Source organism: Artibeus jamaicensis, unplaced genomic scaffold, assembly GCF_021234435.1.
Source record: "Artibeus jamaicensis isolate MK-2021 breed Jamaican fruit bat unplaced genomic scaffold, CSHL_Jam_final contig_1016, whole genome shotgun sequence".
NCBI lineage: Eukaryota > Metazoa > Chordata > Mammalia > Chiroptera > Phyllostomidae > Artibeus > Artibeus jamaicensis.
The window spans coordinates 1,540,256-1,553,268 of record NW_026521195.1 but is presented as its reverse complement, the minus strand read 5'-3'; positions in this window follow the sequence as shown (position 1 = coordinate 1,553,268).

Here is a 13,013-nt window from a genome sequence, read left to right as displayed (position 1 = left end):
ACTTGGTAGTGTCCTTGTACAGACACCTGCGTGCTTTGGGGGGTCTAAGCAGGGTCTGGAGGCTGGGCTGTGTGTGCCACACCCAAACACACGGCCACCAGAGCAGGCAGATGCCAGGCCTTCTATGTGCAGGACAGCCAGCCTGCCTTGAGGATCTGCCTGACCCCAACCCACCCACACACACAGCTCTATAAAGGCTTCTGAGCAAACGCCCCCATGGTCTTTACCAAACCTGTTGTGTGTGTGCCTGTGTTAGTGTGAATATAGATGTGCTGTTCCCTCGTCCAGGGCGAGCTTACTTGGCCATGTGTCTGATAACCAAGTGAATGGACAGCTTCCCTATCATTGTCAACTTCAGACAGAGTCAGACCCATGTTTGGGGACAGGGGTTAGTTCTGATCACTGATGGACCCAGAGAGTTTCTGGTCCAGGCGTCTGTCAGGAGACCCAACCGAGTTAGTCCCAGCCAGGGCCGGGCTGAGCTGGGCGAGGCTGAGCTGGCTCTGCCCCTTCCTGCAGCACAATCCTTTGAGGCTGGGGCCCCGTGCAGGCAGCTGAGGGCAGCGCCCCGCCCCCAGGTTGGTGACTGGGACTGCAGAGCAAGGAGGTTCAACAGAGGGCACAGCCTAGAGGGGCGTGAGGTCTGAGGACAGTCAGGAGGGCCCATTGCTGCAAACATCCACAGTCAGTGTGGAGAGGTGGTCTGGGACCCCAGGCAAGTGCACAAACCTGCGGGGCGACCAGCAAATCACCAGGAGGGGGAGATGGGGCTGAGGGGGTGGAGGAACTGAGTCCTCAGGGCCTAGTGGTCACCACTGGCAGCCATGTCAGAGAGTGTGTGGGAAAGTGGGTGGGATGGAGGCCGCGTGGGGTGGGGTTGTGGGCTCAGCAGCTGCTCCCAACAGGAAGTGGACTGAATTGTGGGTCCCCAGCCCCCAAGACCTCAGCACATAGCTGTATGTGAAAGTAGGGCCATTGCAGGTGTAATTAGTTGAAATGAGGCCATTCTGGGGTAGAGTGGGCCCCTAATCCAATATGACTATGTCCTCACAACGAAGGGGACGTTTGGCAACAGGCACACACACAGGGAGAAGGTCACCTGAAGGGTGGAATTATGCTGCCGCGAGCCAACAAATTTTCAGAAACTGGGAGAAGGGCCTGAATCAGGTCTTCCCCTGGAGCCCGCAGGGGGACCGTGGCCCCACCGCCACCTTGCCCTGGACCGTGGCCTCCAGGGCTGTGAGACACACTAGCTTTCTGCTATTCAAGCCATCCAATCTGTGGTCCTTTATTACACAGCCAAGCTGACTGATACTCTTCCAAGGCTGGTTTTGTGACTGGTGGTTTCCATTTCTCGCTGGGCTGCTCTTCCTGTTTGGGTGGCTTTATCAGGGAGACCTTGGGGGTAAGGAGCAAGAGGCAGACCCTGAAAGTGCTTCCACTTCCCACAGAAGGAGGGTCCTCAGGGTGCAGCCCTGGGCAGTGCCCACTCTCCCGGCTGGAATGGGTCAGGAGAGCAGGAAGGACCATGTGGGGGAAACCTTCACAGCCAGCTGCTGGCAGGACCTCTGGTGCTCAGAACTCCATCAGCCCCGTCAGAGACCCCATGTTCCACAGGGGGGCTACTCACTCTCAAATCTGTTATCCCACATTTGCGATTAGGTCAACGTTCAGCCCCCGAGGGTCCATCACCTGAGCTGACGCAGTGGCTGCAGACTGTACACAAGGGCCTGGCCAGCACCTCCTGGACTCTTCCCACTGCCCTCTGTCAAAAGGGTCTGGAGTCAGACAGAATTACAGACTCACTGGGATTGTGCCTCAGTTTCTCCTGCTACCAAGATCAGGATGGAAAAGGAACAATTGCGCCCTCCTGATCTGGATCTTTGTGCAAGTATTCGGTGCAACCTTGAACGTCAAAGAGTGTCTGTGGGTCAAGGTTAGGTCAGGCTCAGGGTCATGGCTAAGGGTAGGACTGGGGTTAGAAGTAGGATAAGAGTCAAAATCAGAGTTAAGGTCAGAGTCGGAATTAGGGTCAAGGTCAAGCTAAGGACTAATAATGCTAGGGCTAGAGTTAGAAGTAGGTTTAGGGTCAGGTCAGGCTCAGGCTCAAGGTCAGGAGTAGGGTTAGGGCTAGGACTGGAGTTAGAGGAAGAGCTAGGATTTGTGCTCAAGTTAGACCTAGGAATGCAGTGAGTGTGCACAGTCAAGTTTTGTGACACTCAAGTCCTGCCCTTGCTGCTCCGAGAGTGGAATCGGGCACCCAGACAGTGCGGCCAGCCCACAGTAGCCCACACAGTGCCTTTCTGAAGCAGACATGGCCCAACTCATCCCAGCTTTGCCATCTTCAATGACGTTAGCCCAGAGTAACATGAAGTGTCAGGAAACTCCTTTTTCCGACTTAATTCATGGAGCAGATCCTGCCTTCAGGTCCCAAGATACAGTTCGTAGCTACCAAATTCTTATCTTTTTAAATCTGGAGCTCTGTGGTCCATACCAGCCCTCAGGAGTGTTGGGTGTGTGGAGCGTTGAATTTAATGTGTGCATGTGACCTGTTGCTGCTCCTGCCCATCCTGTTCCCATTCATCCCACAGCCCCATGCACCTCCTGCAACAGCTTGCCCTGGGCAGGCCACCCTTAAGAACATGCATCTGCACCTTGAGCAGGGCTGTCTCCTCCTCCTGCTTCCGAGCCCCCCACACACCCCACACTGATCTTAGGTGTGGGCTCGACCTGAATTTCACCCAAATGAGCAGTCCTGGCAGACTCTGTGAGGCCAGGAAGTCTGGTCTCCCTGTTTGTTGGGTGGTTTGTCGGGTGGAAGTGATAGCCCTTGCCCCTCGTGACTGGTGAGATTCGGGAAGATGTCTGAGCTATGGGGCTCACAGTCCCCTGAGTCCTGCTCTGTCCCCCTCACCCCAGCAGCTGGCAGAAGGCATCCCACCGGACACATCTCTGAGTCTCTCCTTCGAGCCCACACAGGGCTCCCCTCCTCCAAGGACCGTCCATCTGGCAACTTGATACAAGTCCCTGTTCTTGCCGTAAAGGAACGAGATGGCAATAAAGAAACACACAAAAGCCAAAACCCAGCCTTGGGGGGCTCTCTTCTCCAGCTCGGGGCAGAGCCTCTGACACATCGTTTCTTTGAGGGTAGGGAACAGCCAAGTAGCCACAGACGTGTAAAGGGCTGGGACACATTCTCTAGGCTGCCTGTCCATTCTAAAGCATTTTTTATTTTTCATTTGATAGGGAATACTGAGTTTCTCAGGAGGGTTTTAGGGAGAACTCAGAGCTGTCTTTGAAATTTCTGCAAGCTGCTGCCCAAATGCTGTTCTCATGGAGATTAGCAGATGCCAGTTTCCCGGGAATGCAGTTAGATGGGGATGGAGAGGTTCTCACTGCAGGGCCCAGTCGGGGAGCTGATTGCATTTGGTTTCCTGTGCCGTACCCAATTTCCTCCTGCTGCCAGGGAGCTTTCTCTCTGAATTAGGTCTCCCCGCACTTTCTGCAGGGTGAGCCAGAACCAACAGGCATTTGCCAGAAGTTGAGGATGGGAAGGTTGAAAATGAGAGCCTGCCTGACTGTGACCCTGCAGGGACTGGCACCTGTCGGTGTGAGGGGCAGCTGTGGAGCAAGTCTCCACCGCTCCATCGCCCCCTCCCTCACATCCAGGTTTCCCGTGCCCCCCTGGGGCGGGAGCAGAGGATGACCAATCCGGAGCACCGCCTCCTTCTCCCACGTGCATATCACACCCTGTCCCCTGCTGGCCTCGCTTCCTCTCACCTAACTTCTGTCTCCTCAGCAGCAGCAAACTCCACTTTTGTAATGAGACCGCAAGGAGAGGTCCGAGGAGGTGGGCAGGGTATTATGTGTTTGATGATCGCATCAGGAACTGGCTCCGCCCACCAGGGACATCCTGTGGCTCACGTATGGAATGTTCCAGTGTCCACATTTAAAAACAAAAAGGGGTCACATTGATTGTAATAACAATTTTGGCCTAGGATGTTCAAAATGTTTTCATGTCAACCTATAATAAATATGAAAAATATTGATCATCTTCTCTTTGTACCGAGTCAAAGCCCCATGTGAGTTTTAACTTGCAGACACATCTCCATGGGTGCGGGCCACATTTCCAGGGCGCCGGAGCCTCTGGTGCCCTGTGACAGCCTGTTGGACGGAGCAACTGCGGACATCGCTGTGCCTGGGAGCGGAAGGAGTCCAGGTGAGCAAGACAAGGACCCCTGTCCCCAGGACCTGCACTCGTGCTGGGGGCCTACAGCAAGAGTGGAGCAGAGGCAAACGACATGCGCTTATGCGTCACAAGAGCCAGGACGTGAATCACAGCTCTAAGACTGGTTACGAACTTGACCTTGAACCTGTTGTGTGACCTCACAAAGCCTTGAATGACCCCACCTGTTGAAGGAGGTGAGTAATTGTCTCTATCTCAGGAGATTGTCCTCAGGATTAAACAAGATGCTGCATTTCCCACATGCGGCCTTCCGAGCCCCTGTGTTTAAGTGGGAAGAGGCCTCTGCTTCTGTGTTCATCTCAGATGTCCAAGGCCCGCCCTCCCCTCCCCCTTGTTCTGAGAGGTGTAGGTGCACTCATAGGTGGTAGCTGGGACCACAGACCAGCTCCACAGGGCGGGGAGATGCTTAGCAGGTGACCGTATCAGGCCCCCTGGACATGGGAAACCCGCAGATAAGGTAGGTGGTCTGTACCTCCACTTTCCTCCATTCACAGAAACACCTTTTTCTTTATCAAGGGATATGACGCACATAAAGGTTTCCCTCACGGACTTCTTAAGGACAAAGATTAAGTCTTACTTGCTCCTTTTTAACTCCTTTTTCCGACCCTGCTTCTTAGAAATTGGGGTCATTGGAGTTCAACCCTGCTCAGCCGGCTCTGCTGTGGGTGTGGCCTCGTCCCTGGGGACCACAGGACCTTGGGCTCCACCAGAGAGAGGACCGGGAGGAGCAGGGAAGCCCCGTGGGGGGTGGAGTGAGATCCCAGGAAGAATCTGCTGAGAAAGGGACCTGCAAAGGAAGGGCCAGGAAGGGGCGCTAGGTTAGGGCTGGGAGCGTTTGCTGGAGGAGACACCAGGTGTCAGGAGTGAGGGCATCCGGAGCTGTTCCTCCCGCTCCTCCTGCTGGCCCCCTGCTTCACGAGCTCTGAAGGTATTCTGCCTGCTGAAACAATTTCCCTCTTACCACTCACACCTCTGAGGTCATTTCTCAAAACAAGCCCACGACCAGCCTGCAGGACAACAGACTGGAGCTCTCCCTAGATGACTATGCAGAGGCTGCATCGGCCAGGGGGCCGTCTCCCAGACAGGATTGCCTCGGGGCAATCCCGGGAACTTGTGGAAAATGAGAATTCTCAGGCCCCAGCTCAAAAGTAACTAAGGCAGGAAGTCTGCGGCAGAGCCCAGAGGCCGATGGTCACAAGCCCTTCTTCAGAAAATGCTCACGCCCACTTGAGTCTGAGGGCCGCTTCACCGGAAGGGGCAAATGTCCCTCAGGGGCAAAGATGCAGACACTCCCAGAGGTGATTCTGTCAAGCAGGAGGTGACACACCAGGCTCAAGGACAAGGTGCAGTTTCCCCAGACCCAGAGCCCTCTGTGAAGCCCTCCCAGCATTAGGAGCAAGAACTGCCCCAATTCCAAGGAAGGGACACAAGACCTTGTCAGAAATGCAAGTTCTTGGGCCCCACCCCACACCTGGGACTCTGGGAAGAGGGGAAGTTGAGAGTCCTGTTCAACATCACATTGGCACAGCAGACTGAATGCGTTCTGACACCTGCCCCTGAATCCCACAACTCAAGCCCTCTGTCCTTCACTGTCTCCAACACGTCCAAGAACTTCTACAGGTGCCGACTCACCTCCTCCAGGGCCCTTCCTTGGGGCAATTTTACGGGGCATGTACCCCTCACCTCCGCAGAGGTGCATGTCACGTGGCAGACGCCATGCCGTCAACCTCGGACTGCGCTCTCTCTCTCTTTATTTTTCACAGTCTTCTCTGTGGCATCTCAGAGAGGATGGGGGAAGTGCCAACCTGACTTCCCTCTCCCAAAAAATCCAATTAATTTATTTTAGCTATGCTGAGTTACATTTTAGATAAAACAGAACTGGGATATAAAAGCACATAGGTGCAAAATCCTTATGGAGCAAGAGATTATGTTTCAAGGAATAAAAATTGAAAAAACGATAAGAAAATAAACCTTTGCATGTTCTCCTAACTCGTTGGTCATCGTCCAGTCATTGCCTCCCTTCCTCACTCATCAGTTGCCTCACTTTTTAGGGGAAAAGCCCTAAAGGGACCTGTGTCTCTCAGTTGGGTCCCCACAGCACCATCTGCTCTAAGGGCCCCTACGCTTTTGCAAAGATGTTTGGGGAAGAAAGTTGTAGAGCGAATTCTCATTTTTAAGCCGGCAGGCTCTGTGATCCTTTAAGTGCCTTCCAGGATGAAATGTGCGTGATTTTTCATGGAGTTTCTGGTGAGGAGCCTGATAGCACTGTGCAATGAGGGGCTGCATGTGTGGGCCGCCCCAGAAACGGCAGCTGGGGGCTGGGAGGGGCTGGATAGCTGGCCAGGAAGAGAAGTAAAGTCAGGGCAGAACCACGGACGGGCTGGTCTGAAGTTCCGGTAGATGGGGTGCGGCTCCTGGGACCGGGGTAGCAGAGCCTGCCCCTGGGCAGAGGGGCTCTGCGATTGCACCGTTGGGCGTGCAGCCTCTTCTTCAGTGTCCAGCCCCCTCCCGTTCGTTCTGGTGGACGCCAGACCGTGCTGTGGACGTGCATTCCTCGTGAAGCCCCGCATCCGTATTTCTCACCACAAGCATTGTTTGGTGGCTGGGGAAATTCTTTTACAAGTTTGATGGGTACAAGCAAAGACTTGGGAAAACACATTTCAGTAGTACTATCACTGGCATTCGCACCATGTAGTGTTCTTTATTTTCTAGCAACACAAATCATTTCAGTGAACTTAAATTTAAAAACTTAAGAAATCCGGGCCCCTTTAAAGAAAAGGCAGAACAGACAGACACGCATAGGCCCGGAGCAGGGGCCCCAGAGGAAGGCTTGGGAGGCAGGGCCGCCACCGGATCCGGGTCTGGTCTCAGCTCTTTACTGGGCGTGTCCCTGCAGGATCATTTATTTAAGTGCCCTGGGCCCACGGTTCTCATCTGGAAGACAGCAGATTTGCCCGAGAGCATAGGCTAACGCACACTGCAGGCGCTTGGTGCGGAAGTGAGACTCAGTACCCGCAATGTGTCTGCATGTAAGCATTTAATAAAACATCACTTGTCCCCCACTTCAAGGACACGTACGAATCAACTCTGACCCAGGATTCACCTTTGGCTACCGGGCTGCAGGGCCCCTGGGCTGTCCCCTCACTCACCCAGAGGAAGTTATCAGAAGACGAGCTCCTGGCACACTTGGAAGAGCAAGGGTCCAGCAGCCTGACCTTCAGCCCCCAGGACAAGCATCAGCTCTGAAGGTGAGGGGCACACACACTGCGTAGCAGGCGCTGCTGCTCGGGGCCAGGTCAACACAGCTCTGGGTGATGCTGCCCTGGGTGTGTGTGTGCCCCATGTGTGTGTGCCCTGTGAGTATCACACTAACTATCTCCCCAGACCCCCTGGCAGACACCCAGGGTCCATACAAGAAGTTGCTAATTCCTCTGCCAGCGACCATTGCACATGGCTTCTTCCCACGTACAGTCCATTCCGTGGGTCTACTAGTCCTTGTGGTTGCAAGAGTCCCCCTTCATATTTTCAACGAGGTACTGCTGGGACGAAATGAATTATTTACTCTTTTCCGTCATTTTGAGCTGTTACCCTGGCCTCCCGAGGTCTGGCCTTGGGCGTGGCCCTCACCGAGTGTGACACGGCGTCTGCTCTCAGCACCAGGTGTGACCTCATGACATTGCCCGTCGCACGGGGGCTCGGCTCCACTCTGTTTGCAGCCCCTCCTCCCCTTTCCAGTGCTCTGCTCCATCCTTGGGAGCGTCCATTTGCTCCCCCAGGAAACACAAGCTGGCACTGCTCCCCATGTGCATGCTTGTCTGGATCCGTGCAAACGTAACACTGGAGAGCCATGCGTGCACGCTCACAACCACACATGCACATGTGCATACAGAAGCCCCCACACATGTACATGAGCACATGTGCACACCAGCCCCCCTACCTGTGCGCACACACAGCACACAGACCATGTGCACGATGCTCTTCTCCCACTCAGTTTGATTCTTTGTCCTACCAAATGAAGACTGGGGTGGCCGTCCCAGGAGACTGAGGCAACACAAGCAACGCCCCCCAACCTGGTGTCCCTGTCCCATCAGCCACTCAAGCAGCTCTCTCTTTCCAACCCATCTTCTGTTTCTGGCCCTGACTGTACACCCTGCCGAGGTCAGGGATCCGTCACCCTCCTCTCGAAGTCTCCCTCATTAAGGCTCCTCATCAGACAACTCCTCATTGTGCCTCACTCCTGCACCTGCAGAGCCCAGAGAGCCTGTCAATCACAGGAAACAGAGCGGGTCAGAGAGGGACGTGGGCCGCACGTTGTGCGCTACCACAGGCAAAATTTAATTCAGAAACAAAGGCAGATGGACACGCTAATTGGCGAGGCTGACAGCGCACCTTTCGTTAAGTTCACTGCTCAGCGAGTAATTACCCAGGTATATATAGACATGAGACACGGCATGGGGCCCAAAATTTTCTTTAACAGCCTGCAGTGGGGCCTCCCTCCGGAATGCATCATCCTCCTGAAACTCATCCCATAGATGCCAGTCACACAACTTCCTCCAAACCAGAGAGGCCGCATTGGAACCCAGGAAGTACGTCCACAAAGGTTAACATTTGTCCCAAAAGAAGTTTGAAGAAATGCATCTCTCGTGGTGGTTCAGGCTCCCAACACTCTTTAGTGGTTTGGGGGTTAAGCAAGAAGTAACCACTCTCCCAAAACACCTTATGCCTTCTCAGCAAGTCAGAGAGCCACTTTAGTGGGGGAGGGGCAGTCCGGGGGCATCTCATGAGTGTGATTTGTGCCCATATAAGAAGAGACACAAGTAAGTCCTCTCTCTCTCTCTCTCTCTCTCTCTCTCTGTTCCCATCAATAAGCCACCAGGAAGAGAATCTTTGAGAGGAACCGAAGACCCCAGCACCTTGGTCTTAGACTTCCCATCCTCTAGAACTGTGAGAAATAAACTCGTGTTGTTCAAGCCACCTAGGCTATGATGTCTGCTGTGGCATCTCGAGATGACTAGGAGAGTGGTCCATGGAGGCAAGTCTGTGTCCTTGTTTTCTGCAACTTCAGGGGGCCAGTCAGCCTCCCTTGCCCTTTCTATCCATGGCCCCTGCCTACCCAGGCCAACGACAGCATCACTCGGTAGAAGGTGACTCTCTGCTTAGAACCTGGACCAGAAGGTTCTAAAGAGACACACAGTGAGGTGAATTCAGGAGATGCGATTGGCCCTGGTCGGTGATGGGGGAAGTGAAGGGCGCCCCTCCTGATCTCAGAGCCCAGGTGGCAGTTGGTAACTCTGACAGGAGGCCCCAGGCATGAGGCAGATTAGAGACCCCTTGCCCATCTTGGATTTTGATTTGGTTACAAAGATATTGGAAGCCTATACATTTTATAACGTAAACTCACTACAAATCTGTTCAAACCAGCCACCATGCCCATGCACTGTAAGTTCCATCCAGGCAGACACCAGGCCTGATTCTGCCTATGCACCGAGTTCCCAGCGCGGAGCCTGGCACGGAGGAGAACCCGCATGGCATGTGGGAGCCGGCAAATGTACCGGCACACTTCAACAGAGTCGACCCCGCTATGTCCCCCTGCCCCCGAGCAGCGGCCTTGAAAGGAGCTGTGGCACCTGAGGGTGGGGACAAGGGACAAATGCAGGCCCAATGCCCTCTCCTGCAGAGTGAGGTCTGCATTGACACCCCACAACTCTGCCCCTAGAGGGAGACCCAGGGGGCTGGGGCAAGTGCCCTGTGCCTACCCTGGACTGCAAGCTCAGCCCTCATCCTTGTCCTGTAGCTTCACTGTACACACTCATCCTGAGGACCGTCTCGTTCCATGAGCTTCCTGCCCACCCATCCACAAGTCAACTCAAGGTCTTGTTCAGGTCACCCCTTGAAGTCTGGCTTGGCTGTTATGTGAACTTCTCAGAATTGTCTTCCTACAGCTCAGTGGCCCAGCTCAGGGAGACCCCATATTCTACAAATCACATTTTAAATGGTTCCTCTCCCACATTCATGTCACTCAGATGTCACTAAATGTGGGCAAAGGAAGGGGACTGAGAGGTGGGACGACAAGGCTCTGATGGGGCTGAGTGCAGGGGGGCACGTGGCTGTGCCCCTGGGGAGGGCAGAGGCAAAGGACCAGGGGCCTCCAGAGAAAGGCAGAGGTCCCCGCTGTGAGGTACCCCATCCCCACAGGCCAGGTCTGAGCCCACGGGCCGAGAGGACAGAGGAAAAGGTGGAAGCATCTGCTCCATGACAAGCTCAGGGGGCGCCACATGACATAGCCCAGGAGAGGGGCACACTGTGTGCTGCTGGGAGGTCCCGCAGCAGCAAGACCCACAAAGCTGAGGCCACATTGACTGCCTCCGGGCTGCCAGGTCCCCGTGAGGACAGCAGTGGTCGTGTGACAGCACAGAAGGGCCGGGCTGTGTCTGGGGACACCTATGAGGCACCTCAAGGCTGCTTGAGTGGGAGACAAGGGCTTGCACAGAGAGAGACCTGCATCAGCAGTGGCAAGTGTGTATCTGTGACAGACCTGCACCAGGGCAGCCAGTCAGAGGACTCAGCAATGCCCCCTGTCCTCAGGACGGCCTGCTGGCAGGCCCTCACCCGCTGGTGTCATTTGTTTTGTTCCACCTTTGGGAGGTGATCGGGCCGTGAGCTGATTGAAACCCCAGCCAGGACCCCTGCCGTTAGCCGCAGGACACTGCAGACAGCTGCTCGTGCGCAGGCTCCGGCGCCTCTAATCACGTGTCTCCAGGCCACATCCACGGTCCGTCACCACGCCGTGGGAGTCCTCTCTGACACGCTCCACTGCCCCGGGTCACGGCTTTCTATGCAATTTCAGTTTTTCTCAATTTTCAGAATGACTTTCATCCCCTGAAACAAGCCTGGTTCTCTGTGAATCAACATCTCTTTCCTGTCACATCCCAGCCCTGGGGTCACCCCCAGCTCTCACAGGTCCCTCTGTGACAGAGCCTCTGATGGGGTGCCCCTGCTCAGCACAGCCCTGCGTTCTACTTGGGACTTCATTTCCACCGAATGGACTGAAAGTGTGTCTAGGCTTCCAATGGGAGAAGCCAACATTCTCTGTCTGACCTTAGTACAGCTCCTCCTCACCCCCCCAAGTTTCTGTCCCTTATTTGTGGAGCCGGATAATTCCACTCCATGGCCCCCCTGCAAGGTCCAACAGGTGTGCAGGCAGCTGAGGGGCAAGCGGGTCCTGGCCCTTGCCCACCACCCCCTCGCACACACCCGCTGCTGCCCTGCTGTCTCCTTTCACCCACCAGGATGCAACTCCCGATGCCACCAGCAGGGGCTCAGCAGAGGCTGGTGCCTCGGTGACCGGGTCACAAAGGCACCAGGAGAAGACATGGCTCTGTGAGTATATCCAGGGACCGTGGGGACACACTGGGTGCCATGATGTTCCTCTTTTTCCTGCACAAACCCACCCTGGGCTGGCACATACCTGCTCAATGATCCATGTCCTTTCCCCCAGGGCCCCCAGAGTGCCCGCACCATGGAGCCACCTCTAAAGTCCAGAAACTGTCACCAAAGAACATGCCTAGAAGTTCAAGCAAAGTGATGTTAAGAAGTAAGCAGAAAAATCTGCCCAGTTTCTTTGGTCACAGAGCATTTTAATTTCATTCTACTGTTCCAGAGAGGAAGCCCCAGAATCTAAGTCCAGTGTCATCCTGGGATGCCACCTCTGTCCCCTCTGGTTCTGTGTCTCGCATCCCCCTGTGGTGTTAGGGCAGCTGCTGCTGGACTGCGACATCCTGGGGGAGCTGATGACAAGAGAAATGGAAGGGGGCAACAGGTGTGCCGCATTTGAGGCCTGTGTCTTCCTGTGGCACCCCCTTCACAGTGGCACACATCTCGGTCCTCGGAGAATTAGCATGTGGCTGAAAATGAATGGCTGCTACAAAGGACATTAACGTGCTCTGCTCTCTGCACAGTTGTGCCCATTAGAGACCTTCGGCTCGAGAAGCCAGCTTCGCCACCCAGTGCCTGCCCCAGGCCTCCTTCCCGAGGGACAGCTGCGCCCCAGCCTCTGGCCTCAACAGTGCTCCCCACCGCCGTCCCACCGCCCCACTTGCCCGGCTTCCTGCCCACTGGCGTCTTATCTTTGCCTCCTGCAATTACAGGTCCCCATTCCCACGTACCTGGTGCTTCCTTTTCTTCTATTCTCCTTTATGACTGGAATTTAACTCAAGACTTCGTGAGGCCTTTCGACTTTCTCCCGAGCTTTTCACGCACCTCACAGCCTTTAAAAGCCTGGCAGAGCGCTAAGCGAGGTCAGTGAGTCATCTCTCCGCTGTTCGTGTGTTTGGGTTCAGTGAGGAAAGGCCCCCGACAAGAAGCCAGCCTTTGCAGCCTGGCATTTATGATCAACTTCTGTAGCGATTTAAAAAGGTTGTGGGCTTTTTAGGAAAGTCTACCCCCACCCTGCAACTCTTCTCTTCCTAACTGATACTGTTCACGGCCCTGAGGGGTTTCTTTTTCTACCGTCATGTGTGACAAGCAAAGGATATTAGCCTGGTTGTTATTTTTATTTGTGCATCTTGGAGCTCCGGCAGGAAAAACGTAGGACTTAGGTTTTCTGTGTGAGAAGTATCACCACGGGAGACCCCCCTTTAGCTCAAGTCCATCTCACAGCCTGGGTGCCCCTCCACCAAGGGCCAAATAGCGCTGCATTCTGGAGAAGCCCCAGAGATTGGTCCTCACCAGAGAAAAAGATCTGTGCAAAATTTGAAGGCAAAGTAAA